Here is a 15,915-nt window from a genome sequence, read left to right on the forward strand (position 1 = left end):
GCCCAGTATGCAGTTGGCTTCTTTCACCTCAAGGGCACATTGCTACTTATGTTCAACTTGCTGTCTAGCAGGATCCCTGGGTCATTTTCTGCAAAGCTGCTTTCTAACCAGTTGACTCCCAGCCTGGAGTTATGCTAGCCCAGGACTTGCACATGCCTTTGTTGAGCTTCATGAGGTTCGTGTCAGCCTGTTTCTCCAGGTTGCTAACATTCCTCTGCACTTTCATCTTGTTTTATCTTTTTTTTTAATATATGCATAATATTTATTTTGTTCAAATTAGTACAGTGTTCATCTCAATCACCGTGAGAAAATGTATTGTGGAGCTAAGGGGATTATAGTCCACCTCTTTCTAAGCATTACCTAGTCACATGGTACAGCAAGAGCCACACACATGTAGTAATTGCACCCAACTGGAAGGGGGCAGACATTGTACAGGTACCTTCTTAGGGGGCAAACCTTTGTCTAGTATAAACTGGCAGGACATACTCAAGATGAAGGGACATATGCCATTTTAGAAAAGCTAGAGACCTGATCCAAAAGACCTCTCTAAAACTTGTTCCTGCTTTCACTGAAGTCAATGAAAAACTCCACAGGATCATTATTTTCATTGCTGTGATGTCAGGTACATGCAGACAGAGAGTGGGCATTTCAGTACTGATTCATATCTAGTCCATACATTATCTGTGCTGTGGTAATGTCAGAAATGTATTGGACAGCATCCATACACGCAGGGATGCAGATATCCTGCCTCTACATCATCAGTGAGTATTTCTTTATCTATGAGCTAAATTTTCTCACTGTTAATGTTTCACTCTCTTCCCCATTACAAAACAAAATGCCCTGTTTCTCCCACCTTGGGGGATACTGACCTTACCTCAGTCAGAGGTATATAAAACAAGGTGTCATTAGAGTGACTGGTCACAGGGGGCAAAGCTGATGGCAGTGCTGGAATGGCAATGCCGTATGCAACCTCTCACTAACAGCATTTTTCCTCCACAGCCCTTAAACTTTTCCACACCTCTAAATGGAGAAGGGAACCCCTAGAGAGGAGTCCTTCCACCCCACTGAACAACTTAACTGCACAACTTCTAAGCCATAAACCACTTGAGTAATCCCACTGCTCAATGCAGGATAAAAGGAGAAAATAGCATTAAAGATTTAAAGTACAGAACACAGCAAACAAAAATGATAGCTGCACCATTCACGTCATCAGAGCTAAGGGTTTGTCAGCACTTTCATTATAATGCTCATTTGTCTGCTGTCACTCCAGGCTAAAATTTGGCAGAGCATAAAACTTAAAGCACAGACAGACATACTGAAAAGAAAAGCAAAGGCTTCAAGGACAGCATCCAAAGATACCTTCACATGTCAAGAACAAACAGTATCTTACAAAGCATGATGCCAGAAGTTGCAGAAGTTAAGCTGGAAGAACTATCCCTTTGCTCATGAGGATGGTGTGATAGAGAATTGCACTGAAAGCCCAATGAGATATATTGTTATGAAACTACTGTGAATGGCTTAACAGATGCAGAAGGCTAAGTATTAATGTAGTAATCTAGGTTGAATTTATGTTACAGTACAATGGAAATCAATAACCTAGAAAGAGAAGACAGATCACACACAAACAAATATTACATCTGAACAGTTGGTATCAGACTTCATTTAAGGAATGTGTGAAAATATATCTGCTTGAACTGGTTTTGGAAGTGGAAGTGCCATGACAATATCAGATTTCTTTCAAGCAATGTAGAGTATCTTTCTCCCTTCCTCCTTTCAGAGTTGAGAATATTGCTCCAACAAATGTCCAAATACAACAAGAAAGCAGTACTGAGCCACAAAATATCTCTTATACAGCAATAATAAGCCTTACATTGTACTGTAAGCATGAACTGGTACTGCTATTGAAAGAAATGATCTCATTTGCCTCCTTCCTTTGCTCCTTCATCGTCTGTCTACTGGTACCCATATGCATGCATGCTGGCCCAGAGTAAGGAATGGAGCTAGATTAAAACTGAGGCAACCTGGCGTGAAATCAGTGTTGACACTTGCTTTGAGCAGGAGGTTGGACTGGGAGACCTCTTGGGGTCCCTTCCAACCTGCGTAATTCTCTTTTTCTAAATCATCTCCTGGATCAGCTTCACTATGTGGTAATATGAATGGCCAAGGTCAAAGAGACTTAGGATCACTTCTTGCAGTAACAGAGCTAGCTATTGCTAGGTTAAAGTATGTGTAGACTTACAGTATTAGTTATTATTTTTAATAATATTTTTAAAAGTTTTTAACAGGTTTGATTTCTTTTATAGAGAACTGTAAGAATGGCAGAGATGCAGTTAATGTTACAGAGATGTGGTGCAGTAGATGCATTATTTACTCCCTAGCTTTGTTAGGTGCTGTGGGACTTAGCACAAGCCATTTAATTTCATTACAACATCAGAGATGATTATTCTTATCTTTAAAAAGCATTTAGAGAAGAACAGTACTATGCAATATATGATTACTATTATTATCTTTAGCTAAATTTTATGAGGATTTGAAGAATTCCAATAAGTAAAATAAGGTGCTTAGTTGCCCTGCTCAGTATTAGTTATAGCAAAGATCTTAAGCTAACGATTGTTTAGATCACCTAATCCTGTTGACTGTGTTAGGGTAGCGGCTTCTTTGTCTTCAAAAGAAATTTTACTTCCCTGATGTGTGCAGATTTGGAGTGTGATATTCTTTCAGCAGTTCTTGAAGAACGGCAGCTCTGTATCCTTCTTAATATACGTTCAAGTGTTCTAATGCATCATTCTTAAAACAGTGCAACTGCTGATCAAGGAAAAATTATATTCTGTTCATCACCTGAGAATTCTGATGATTGTAGGAAACAGGGAATTAGAGGCAATATTAAAACAAACACACATTCACACAATGTCAGTTTAATTTGGTAGTTGAGGAATTATTTTCACTGTAGTAGTTAACAATACTGTTGCTAATGAACTACAGTTCTGTCATAAGCTTATATTACATGTATGCATGTTGATGCACCTATATAATTTTGCGGCATTCATCACAGAGAAGAGAAAATTACTCTTTTGATTAAAGGCTGAAACCAATGGCAAATGAGTGGAACTCCATTCCCTCCTTGCCTGTGTTGTTAGGGAAGGGCATGCTGTTTGCATGAGACGCACATCACATTTTCAGGCACTCTCAGTCTGCTTCCTTTGTGAAAAATACTGATACTTTTGAGTTATAAAGATTTAGTGTGTTACTGTGCTAGTGTAACAGATGGTACAGGAAAGTAGAATGAATGAACAGTGAATGAGGGACTACATTTTGCTTTTGTCAGTGTGTGATCCTTTAACAGATCTGATTCAAAGCATCTATTGTTTAGTCTTTTTTGATAAATTTGCTCCCTTTGTTTAATACTATCCCATTAGCAATGAGATATGGTTTTGGAAAAATTAATTAAATGGTTGGTGCAGTATATAGAATTAATGGGAGAAGAGTCTGGTATTTTTAAAATTGAGGTCCTCGTTTCCATATAATGGGACCCAGAATCCTGAGCATTGTCTTAATCTTATACCTGAACGCACAGCTCCCTCAGTCAAAAGCAACGAATGTTTCCTAGTCCTCTGGCTCCAGCCGTTTTCTGCAAAGAAGTCTAGCACAACCTTTCTGTGTCACTAAAGACCCAGCTAACATTTAAGCAAGTTTTTTAATTGGAGTTAAGCTTTCTTTGGGAAGGACTTTAGACTTTACACTGACTCTTTACACAAGGATAACTCTAACTTAGAAAAGAGTAAGGAAAAGAGAAAATAGGTTGGAAGCTGGAAGTCTTCAAGGCAGCATCCAGATGGAAGGCCATATTTTTCCACTCAATAGACATGAGAAGCACAGAAAGTGGGTTGCAAAAATTTTTTCTTACCCACAGGTAAACAGGAAGTAGCTACAAGATAAAATACAAAGGTTGTCTTATCTCCTTGTACGGCTTAAGGATCACTGAGGCTCAGCAATATTTTGTCAGACCTCGGGCAGCTGTTTCATGTATTTCAATGAGTTCAGAAAGGAAAGAGTGATACTTTTAAAGACCAGTGTATGTGTTAACAAGGGAAGAGGATGAACCAAGTAGAAAATGAATCATAAACTCTTCAGTGTAGCTGTTAAAACATCAAGATATGAAAAGCACTGCAAAGTTGTGTAGTAACAGCCCAAAACATTCTAAAAATGTTACAGAAATGTTTACGTAGCAGGATCTAAGGACCTAATCCAACTCTCATGGACCTCTGTGAGACTAAAAATCTTGATGCAACTTCTTTTTTCTTTAAATAATTTTCTGGAACTGTGAGAACAGTTCTGTACAATGTATTTGGAGACCAAGTGCTTTCCACTGATAAAAATCCTGGAAAAGCAATTATTTTCTGAAGTTAATGCTGTCTCAGAAGGTAAATTAATGTTGGTTTGATTTCGTTTCAAGCTGAGAAGAAACATGATTTTTTGGCCTTAACTTCATTTGATTTTAAACAATGTGTTAGTGATATTCAATACGTATGTGCTACACATTTTTTCTCATCTGACAGCTCTCATGCTTTAATAGCCAAGACAGCCATAGGAAGCAAGCTGCTTGGTGTAATAAGGATATGGATCCTACCTTAGAGAGCTCTATAGAAAAAACTCTTTTACTTAGAGTAACAAATTTTCCATCCTTTGGGAAATTTAAGCATATCAAAATTTATTTTCATCCCAAGTGGGTACAAAATATTGAAACCTCAAAATAGTCAATAAAATGTAGATTCCACTCTATTTTAATCTGGAAATATCAACAAGGCCTTGTTGAAATATTTATTACAGTAATATCAGAACTTTATAGTCTGCACATCCAACAGTCAGACTAAAGTTAAAAATTTTCAAAAAATGGAAATGTTGAAAAATAGGATTCAATTTTATTTTTATTTTATTTTTTATTTATTCTATTTTAATTTTTTATTATTTTTATTTAAAATGTTGAATGTTTTCCATAACAGGTTCTTCTGCCATATTACTAGAAGATATTTTCATTTAGGTATTTTCCAACAGTAAACATTCTTTCATATACAGCTCATTGGAAAATTTGAATTTTATCAGCTTTCAAAGAAACAGTAAAATAAAAAGAACTACGTGAAGCTGCCCTGAATTTTAGGAATATGTCTGCTTGCACACACTTTATAAATAATACATCCTGGGTCTGTGATTCATATAAAGAGAGGGAGGAAAAAAAAGACTAGAAACAATTGCTCCTAAGTTAATGCTTATACCAAATACATAGACTATGAAGTTTAAAGATGTTTTAAAGCTAATGTTCAGAACACTTTTTAAAGTCAATATTTTATATTAATAGAAAAGGGAATCACAGCATCACTCTTGTAAAGAAATTAACAAATACTTTGTTTTTATAAGTTTCTTCCTCATGAACTGTTAAAAACACCTAAAGCTTGCTTTCATCCCAGACATAACTTCCACATCACCTTTTCTCCCATAGGTACTTTCAAGCGTTATAGACATACCGGTTACAGTCAGAAACTTGAGTCACGGTATTCAGCACCTGCTGCCCAGCCTTGCCTTATACACCAAGCCCAAACCCCAGATTTTTTACTTGGATTCTGAGTGTATAGAAGATGCTAATATATTAATATATTCAAGTACGAAGTCTGGGCAAGGTCCACAACGCTGTGCAGGTATCTGTGCCGAGGCTGGCAACACTGCGGGAACTCCCCTGCTGTCCGTGCAGTTATAAATCAGTGCAGAAGGGAAAAAGGGGTGCGAGCGGGGCAGACGCCAGAGAGTCCGCTCTCCCACAGACCTGCAAGCTGGGAACTCTTGCATTTGTAAGGCGTTTCAGCTTGTCCAGCAACGCATCCAAACTCTTATGGAAAGCCTGCTGGCTACGGAGATGTGCAACAGTGGCAAAATGACCTCATGGTGAGAGGTTGGATGCTTCATCCACTATTTAGTTCCTGTCTAAGCCCACGTAGACAGGTGTTATGACAAGAGGAGAGCAAGGGGGGAACTTCATGCAGACTGCAGGAGGAGAGCCACTACACCTGCTCCCGTACAGACGGTGACAGAGCACAGGAGGTTCACCTGATCCAGGGTGAAGTACAAATAGCTGCCTACGAATGGATGAGTTAAAAATGAAATTTTTCACATTAGAATTGCAACTTTTTTTCCAACACAAACTTATACTAATTACCTCCTGGAGCCCATTAGATTTTAGCATTTAAGTGTAAGACCCATGAAGTAGATAGGAATTGTAATGAAAACCAGCCGCCAGAACAGCCCTTTGCTAGGATTTACTTGGAGGACTTTAAAGGCAATTTAACCTTTGCCATTACCAACGGCCAGTGCACTGCCTGCCTTCCACAGCGTGCAGCACAGTGGAGGTTGCGCAGCGGTGAATCCTCTCACATCCAACCCTCTAGCACATACTAAACCAAAACAATCTTAAGGCTGGTCCATCAATTGGGAAACAAACTGATTTAAAGGCACCTTTGATCCCTCTCCATTCTCTCTGCCACATAGAAAGATCTTGTTACAAAAAATTAGATATGAGGGCAGGAGCAGGATGACTTTGAAGAGAATCAGTTCACTGGAGAATAAAAACCCAAATCTCTACGCTTTGGCAGGTCTTTGTCATACAGACAGAGTGTCTGTGCATCAGGAAAAGTCAATGAGAAGAATAGTCAGCATGTCATTATTAATGAATAAGGAGTAATAGAAAGGAAAAGCCAAAGCCTGAGCGCAGTGGACAATGACAGCTTTGATGACTTTATTTCACAAGTTATAGGTGCGCTTTCTAAAATACCAGAAATACAACTGCCTTAAAGAGTCCACAATGCAAGACACAAGTCTTATGGGACATCAAATATAAGGAATCCATGGAAACTGCTTCTCTGAAAATAATGAGCTTCATATATGCTGCTAAAACACTTCAAAGTGTACATCAAGTCAGTGTAAACAAACTGAGATTAAATAAATCTCCAGCTAGTTCTGCAAAAACAAAAGACAGCAGTTCCAGCTGTATGTGAGACACAAGTGCTGCAATAGTAACCACTCTGGCAGCAATCCTTTTTATCAAGAGATAAAGCACAAACTGACACCACCATTGAAAGGTTTCTGAATTCAGTGTAATTCTTTATCTAATTCCATTTAACTGGTTTAATTAAAACAGGAAAATCCTAAACAGCCTTTAATAACATCTCAGTAAGGAGAGATTTTTTTTAAGAAAAAAGGCATCATCTTTGTTTTAAAGGATCATCACTAACCCCTTCTGCTGCAGAAAACTTAACTACTCCTCTAAGAGAAAAAAAAGAAGCTTTAAAAGATTGAGAAGACCATGAGGTCCTACTTCTCCTTTACCTGTTTGACTCTGGCTCTGTTCTACTGCTCATCTGAAAAATGTTCTGAGCAGAGTCACTCTCAATCCCCCCAGAGCCCAAAGGCGACCTGCTCTGGTGCTGACCACACTCATGGTTTGTACTCTCTAACGAAAGGACAATGCAATGTTTCAGCCGTGTTCTTTAATTGATTTTGGTCCTGGTGGGAGGTAGCTGCCTTCATTTTGCAAAAATTTCTTTTCTGTTCCCTTTACTGTTTTGATGTTCTAAAATGTTAGGATGAAACAAGCAGCAAAACTGCCGTCCCACAAATGCTGCTCAAGAATGGGCAGGTGTTTACTCAAGGAAGAACTAACAAACATCAAAACCTATTATTTAGCTCTCTGCCTATTGCATGCGAATATCTAAAACTATAGTTTCTTTCTTTGTGCCATATACACTTCATTAAAAGCAAACCTCCATGATCTCACACAGGTTCAAAATGTGACAGAAAAGTTCTAAATAATACTAAAATGTAAATTATTTTAACAAACAGACTAGGGTTTTTTTATTTTTTATATGATCATACTGTGAAGTATGGTCATATATACTTAAACTATAGTTGCCTTTTTTTTTTGTTTGTTTACATATGAATATGCAAAAGTGGCTCTCTTCAAATTAATCTTCTGCAGCCCATGAAATCATTCAGCATACTTAGATAAGGAGTTAATCCTTGTTTTCCCTGCAGGAAGGCTGCAACAGATGGACTACAATGCCATATAGAATAATGCATAACATGTAACTGTTCAGGTTCATAGGAACCCTGTATTGGAAAGGAGTACCTGAAATACTGGAGTGTGTTTCCTCCCCTGGTAATAAATTCCAATATTAAACCTGACCATTGGTATTACTAATTAAGGCCAAGAGATACCTTTGTATACCTTTTGTGCAGTAAGATCACCTTAGATATGCTGCAAGGACTGGTGCTCCTAGAACAGGATTAGACCTAACCATTGAAACTACTGTCCTTCCATTTTCAAAATTTACACAGCAGTATATTATATCTGTACATAGCAAATCATTTGATAAGTAACAGACAGCCTGTGCATTTTTTGTATCCCTGAGAAGAATGATTATGGCACCTAGTCTCTCTTTTCAAATGCCCAAACTTGGGCTTTTGGACTCCTGGGAAGTCTCAGTAAAAGGGATAAAGAGCTGAAAAATTTCAAAGCGCTGCCTTAACACACACCTCCTTGCACTTACCAGTAGATTTTCTGTTTATAAAACACTGCATTCTTAAAAAAAATATAATAATAATGACAGGGGTGAGGAAGAGGGAGAGTGGGGTTCTGTGACTTGAACCGACAAAATGAGATATTGATTCCAGACCCTATTTACTGAATTCTCCCCCAGAAATGGAGAAAAAATCACTAAGTCCAGCTGGTCCCAGCACAGAATAAAGCCTCCTTTGCTCAAAGCATTCAGTGCAGCACATGTACGTGATTTAACCTCACCTTCCTGTCATTATCTTCATACGCTCCCCAGAGAGCTTGTATTATCTGCTCGAGGGCTGCCCGGTGCTCTGGGCAAACCTCAGCCCTCTCCCCAGGCCAGGGAGCATGGTTAACGCGCAGCCACTCGGGCAGCATGTGACAGAGGAGCCAAGTGACAGCTTTATCATGCATTTCGGCTCTACATTTCCCGAACGCCTCAAGCTGCTACGCAAACATCGGCACTCATGGTGCTGATTCTTGCTGCCTTAGCAGCCCTGCTAGGGCTTTGTCCGTGATTCCTGTTTGAAACGTTATGCTGCATTCCTGAGCAGGCCACCGCTGCAGTGACTGGGGAAGAAAAGGATAGTCTTGCTCCTCCAAAATTAAGCCACATCCTCACTTGAGGAACAACTGGATCTAATTCACTGAGCTCTGTGATCCAAGAGAAGGTGTGACAGAAAGGTTGGTAAACAATTGAAAATATATGCCCTTTATTTCCTTATATCCCTTTTTCCCATTAAATATACTGAGTCATTAGTGCTTTGCTATAAAATACTACTTGGGCTGTCTGAATGGTCTTGTAGTTATTTAATAAACTACCCAGCAAAGGAATGAATTTAGCCAGGCATCCACTGGTGAGAAGACTGCTAATTAACTGATTTCCAGGCAGGCAATAATTATCTTTCTCCTCCCAGGCAAAAAAACAAAAAGAAATCTATTCTAAATATGTATCCAGAAAGAATTAAGAGCTCTGAAATGTAGGTCTCTTTCAGTAGAAAGGGCTTTGGACTGTAGTAACAGTCAATCCAAAGATCTCACATCATTTGAAGTAAATACAAAACAAGATAAAATAAAGGATCTGTACTTTATGACGGGAGTGAGCAGGCTTCAGAAAATAAGTTTCCAGCTGGGACCAGATTGCAAATGCCTTTATTCACTCTGCGGGAATAGTTACTCACCCGAACACTCCCAGTAAAGCCAAGGAAACAAATTCATGTGAGCATGTAGTCACGACTGTGAATATGGAGCTTGTAATTTGACCTTCAAAACTCTTAGAATATTTTGGTGCTTTTATTGGAAATACTACAGAGATTTCAGGTTTTGTTTTTATTTTTCTTAAGTATTATTTTGCTGTCACTTTATATCAAATATCTTAGGAGGGAATTAATTGGTTTCATTTTTAATTTATGCAGAGTTTTTCATTCTGACACATTTGATCATTTAAGCCAATTTACAGATTGGTGTTTCAACAACAGATTTCCAGAAAAGGCGATGCTGAGATTTATTGGGCTTGCACACATTTTGTTTTTTGGCCCTTCTAGCCATAAAGCAAACTTCCCATGGCCATCTGGAACTTAGGCGCTGCTGACGGGCACCCACCAGCTTGCAGGGAGGCCAGGAGATGGGTGCAAGTACAACCAAGTGACAATCCATGTTGAGTATCAATCAGTTATTCCTAGAAGAGTGTCTGAACAGCTGTACATCCTCAGTTTAAGAACCTGTTGGAGAAATTTTTAGAAATGAGCAACACAGAGCTGTTCTGATTACAGAAGGATCTTGACTCATTTATATAAAGGTTGAAAAAGAAATGTAAGAAGTACAGTTAGTGACCTAAGGGGAAAATTCCAAAAGCACAAATAAGATTTATGTGTCCAGCTGCAATAAACAGAGCTAATACCTGAAACCAGAATCCAAGCCCAGGAAAAGCCCATCAGGCACCCAGACACCAGCAGGCTGAAAGCCAAAGGTCAAGAGCCTGAGTCAGAAACCAAGCTACCAGCCAAAGGTTAGGAATGAAATAGGGATTGGATGCAAGTCGAAGGTCACAAAAAGAGCCTTTTCAATAGCTACAGACCCCAACTATTGACTAGCCAGAGAACAATTTTAGATACTCCCTAAAACAGCACTGGTGTTACCAGTGACTGTTCACAGGGGTGACTGTAATCATGGGGACTGTGGACTTGCTGAAAGGGTCAGCCCAGCCAACAATCCGCAACAGCTCACCGCTGAGGTCTGTCTGCCTCACTCAGATACAGAGCAAGGCTGCTATCAGCTCCCCCTGAACATGTATGTCAGTGAAGCGCCTAACTGCCACATATATGCCTGCAAAATTTCCCGATAGAAAAATAAACTGTGGAGATTATACAAAATTTCTCCCATCAGCTTGGTGGAAGTGCAAAAAAGGCAATTCCATTTCAAAGATGAAAGAAAACTGAGCCCAAAAGAGGCACAGAAGCCTCAAAAATCCATGAACTAACAGATCTGCCTGATTTCTGCATTTTAGTTGCCTTTTTCCTCTATTACCATTTTGCTGATTATAACAGATACGTATATATACATCCTGCTGCTACAGTATTCCTTTGGGCAGATATATATAAGCAAGATACTCTCTTCTGATAATTTTGCAGGGTAAATATTTTCCAGTATTAGATTTTTTAAATGAAAAACAGGTAAGCAAAGTATGAAAAATAACCTTTTCATATATAAATTGAAATAATCAATTCCTTCTGATATCTCATTATATACCTCATTAGCATATCCTCTGGAGAACTCTTGATACCTTTGGGAGCCTTTCAAGAACCACTACGATATTGCTTAGGTAATCAAAAATTACAGTTAACAGATATCTTAAATAATAATCTCAGTGAATAGTTTGCAAATAGCCCATAGACCAGCATATTTTTTTGCGAACAATAATTAGATTTTGAGTAAAAATGCAAATGAAAATCCTCTTAAAGAGACAGACTATAGACCACTTTTTTATCTCGCTCTGTGCCTTTTGTTAAGGTTATGAAGAGTTAATGGGGGAGTAGAGTAAGTTTAATAAGCCTTTCTAATTCTGTCTGCTCTGTAGACATGATGGTAATACAAAAATTATGTTTGTACAGACACCTTAAATATTTTACATTTATTTTTCTCTTTATTGAAGTGTTTCACTCAATGCCTGTCTACTGGCAGCCAAGCCCACCTGGTAAAGTTGGTGGTTTTGGTAGCTAGCTTTCACTTGCAGTGGATTTAACTAATAGGCCTCTCACTGTTCAAAACCAAACAAACAGTTATTGCCCTTCAAACATTTCAACAGTCGGCACAGTGCTACTAAGCCATGGAGAGCACTGTACAGAAGTGTGGCCAATAAACAAACATCATGAAGTAGGTTAGGCTGTATAAAAGGAATATCTGAAGTAAAATAAATGTATAAAACCAATATTATATAGTAATATTTTGAAGATTTTCTAAAGAAGCAAGAATAACAGGTTACTGCTCTTTTAACTTAAGCGTTCCCCATGGCTGCTTGTAAACCAGTAGACTGCAAAGCTCTCATGTCACAACAGCCAGAGCTTATGAGTCACTCAGTGGCCCTGAAGTGCTAAATCTTGACTGTTTACACAGCCTACCTGGCCAGCTCCCATTACAGCTAGAATTTATGACTGAATTCACAAAAACAACCAAAACAGACTATACGAGGAGGAGCTTACCAAAAATACATGCACAGGAAATGATCAAAGTCAAACAGGACCCTTCCCACACCAATACATATGCCTTTATATTTCTCCCTACATTGTAAAAACACTACTGTCTTTGCCTGCTAAGACCTTTCTTCAGCCTGGGTTCGCTGCTGCTCTTGTGCAGACACTCTTCCTACTGAGGATTAAAACAAACAGCCAGAAAGAGAGCAACCTGTTCCCCAGCCAGGCTTGCCCCACGCTTCCCCTCCACATACTGCAGGTGTACCAACAGCTCCCGCTCCTCATTCAGCTCACCCCCAAGAGAAAACCCTCATAAAGGACACAGTGACAAAAAGAGCTGCTCAGAATTCTTTTCATTCCAAAACCAGGCAAAAATATTTCTCTTTTCTTGGTTTCTCTTGGTTGGCAGGTCTGTTTTGTAATGCAGGTATGAGGCCTCCCCAGAATGCCCCACCTCTGCCTGACCAACAGCAGATACATACGCACAAAGGGACATGGGAAAGGCAAACACAATAAGTTTGAGCTCCCCATCACCATGCCAGCTGTCACAGCCCAGACTTCATTCATGGGCAGAGGAGGAGCTGGGCAGTTATGTGAGCCCGAAGTTCAGGTCTCGAGGACTGCAGAGCTCGGCTGGGCTGCCCAGCTCTGGAAGGCATCATCCCAGAATGAGAGAGAGACAAGATTTGGCCTTCTGGCTATTTCTACATATGGGCACTATTTACACTCCAGCTCTCAATGTCTATTAAATACGATTGTTTTGGAAATCACACAATTAATGTAGACTTCTGAAGAGGCAAGCATTTTGAAAATAAGAGATAGTCACCTATTGACCATGAGCATTTTGAAAGACCCCATTAAAGCCTGCCATGTAAACTGGTACTCAGGAGGTTTTTAACTAATTACCTGCGATTATTACAATCTATTGGAGAGATGCTTATTAGCTCATCAACCACTCACCTGACAAAATATATCACACTGTACAAGCTCTTTGGATGTATCATTTCAGTAGACTGATTCCACATAGTAAAAGTCAAACGGGGGGGGGGGGGGGGGGGGGAATACCGCAGGGGAAGAATTACTGTATGAAAGCAGTGGATGGTTTGAAAAAACAACATATTAGCTATTTCTTTTTCTTTTGAAAACATGCCAAAGTAAGCAACCTAATTTTGTAGGTTAATCACTAAAGTTACATTCATTTGCAAATTGAAAACTTTGTAAACCTGCACACAGAATTTTGTAGAAAGTATTTTACTGGTTGACTACCATTTTGCTTTGCAGACATAACTGCACACAATCAATCTGAAATTAATCAATGAAGATGTTACTGTTTTTGTCCTTAAGTAATTCACTACAATCTAATCACTTATTTTCCAACATCAGAGTCAAGGGTCATGAGGTCCCAAAATAAAAAGCTGCCATCACACTTCCATCTCAGCCTCAAGCCTGCCAGAACTACAACAGCTTCTTAGGCTACTGCATGTGCTACAGTTTGGTTGCAGATTTTCACAGTGCTGTGTGCTAATTCCCTCCCCCTGAAATGCCCTTCCTGTGCCATTCCTAGCACACCTTAACCACAGGGCTCCCCAGAGGATCTTCAGAAGACAGCTTTATGGCTCTCGTCTAAGTGCCTGTGGCAAAGGAGTCCTCCACCAGCCATAGCTGACTCTCTTAACTGGTGAAAAGAAGCCAGATAAGAGGTTAGGATCTCATCTAGTTTGTTTACTTGGTCATGAAGTAATTTCAGTCTTGAGGAAAATGTGCGGAGCTTCCCCTTTTGCCAGAATGAGGGCTCCTTGCCACTTTACTCAGCCCTCCGTCCTTACCTCTCCGAGGCAGCCCATCCCACCCCAAACCTGGGAGCTGTGACACAGAACTGCACAGGGGCTCTACCTTAGCCGCCTAGTTCAAAGCAGGAGTACACTTCTGGAACGTATGTATTCTTGCCTGCAACTGTTGGGGGCAGAATTTATCACACGGCGGGACATTGAATTCACGTGGTTATGTCACTGAATACTCTCGGACTTTATACATCCTGCAGGAATGCTGACAGAGCAAACAGGCGGGGTTACATGTGCTTACACGAAGAATTAATTGATCCTGTGCCTTAGGTGTATGGCTGCCCGTGTATCTTTTCGTTAGCAGCCCAATCCCGGTACACAGGTAAGCACAGGGAGCGCAGTGAGGGGCCGAGGAAACCCGCCTTGCCAGAGCAAGGTGGCGTTTCTGAAACTGCTCCTTGGTCAGGGCGGCAACATTAGGATTACAGCAGTCAGCGCAGCTGCTGCTGCCTTCACCTTCAAAAGGTCTTGTGACAGACCAGCAATCCACCAGCCCTTCCCTGGAAGAGTGAAATATCTTCATAATACTTACTGTTTATATTACTCTTAAACAAAGTATTTCAATCCAATTTATAATCATGAGTTAGGCCATTATACTCATGTTATGTCTGCAAAAACTAAAGTACAGAGAGCTGAAGTGATTTAATAACACAAAACGACAGTGCTCTGACCTGAACGTAGGTTTACTGATTCCCCTTCCTATGCCTCTGATGCTGGACAAGCTAAGTAGCATCAAAACCAACAAAAATCACAAGGCTGTTTTATATCATATTTTTTCCCAGTCATGTCTGAAAAGCTCTAAAAGCTATTTACTCTCAAAATTGTGTTCCATCTTCTTTATTAGGACTGTACCCATCAAGAAAAGCCTGCTGAAAAATGCATTTGGGGTAATAAAAAACTATCTAGCCTATTTTGAAGCTGATAGCTCTGATATGTGCATAGTTTGTAAGAGCGCCAGCTAAAAATATTGAAAAGGAACTTCTGACTTTCCATTTTACAGCAAGCACTTCTGAGATTAAGAAGCATGTAAGCCCACATATTTGAGACTTACATGATGGTCTCAGTTTTTAAAGGGCCAGATACATAGATATATTTCAAAGTAGCTCAGGAACCTTAAAGAATACAAAAGGATGTTTACAAGAAAACAAAAATATAAGTGCACAATAATGCCATTAAGCTAACACGGTATATTTAAGATAGATAACTCCATAATTAAAAATTGGCAGAGTTAAAAAACTGACATTTTTCTACCAAAATAGCTTTTTCGAGGCTTAAAGCATCTACTACTGATGCACAATTATTCCTGACATTTCTCAATTCTATACAAAGGAGAACCTTGCTAATCTCATCATCAATTTTTTAATATGTAATATAAGAAAACTTAGGAGGACAGGCTACTCTGAGCACTTGTGATAGTAATTGCATATTGTTTTTCCTAATGTCATTACACCAACAAAACAGAAACTACATGTCAAATGAAATGGGCAATAGAGAATCCCTGATGATGCACATTTGCTTCTGCATTATTTTTGTCCACTTGCTAAGTTGCCACAATGGAGATTTGCAATAGAGCTCACTTTCATTAATGAAATTAGTATAGTTCTAATATAATCGGCATCAGATCTTGTATCTGCTGTTGGATAAAATACAACAAAACTGGCTAAAGATGTAAGTTAATAGTCCTATATATTAGATTAAGTATAAAAATCAATAAAAGCAAAACTGTATATCTACTTCTAATGTACTTACAGAGGCTGTGATCGCTGAAAGGTTTGTATTCAAAAAT

General features: G+C 39.2%; 1 protein-coding gene across 2 annotated transcripts in view; it reads left to right on the forward strand.

Annotated features, from left to right (window-relative positions):
* Positions 1-15,915, forward strand: part of CHDH (choline dehydrogenase) — a 463,978-nt gene that overhangs the window by 253,330 nt on the left and 194,733 nt on the right. The window lies entirely within an intron of this gene.

Source organism: Apteryx mantelli, chromosome 12 (assembly GCF_036417845.1).
Source record: "Apteryx mantelli isolate bAptMan1 chromosome 12, bAptMan1.hap1, whole genome shotgun sequence".
NCBI classification, from domain to species: Eukaryota; Metazoa; Chordata; class Aves; order Apterygiformes; family Apterygidae; genus Apteryx; species Apteryx mantelli.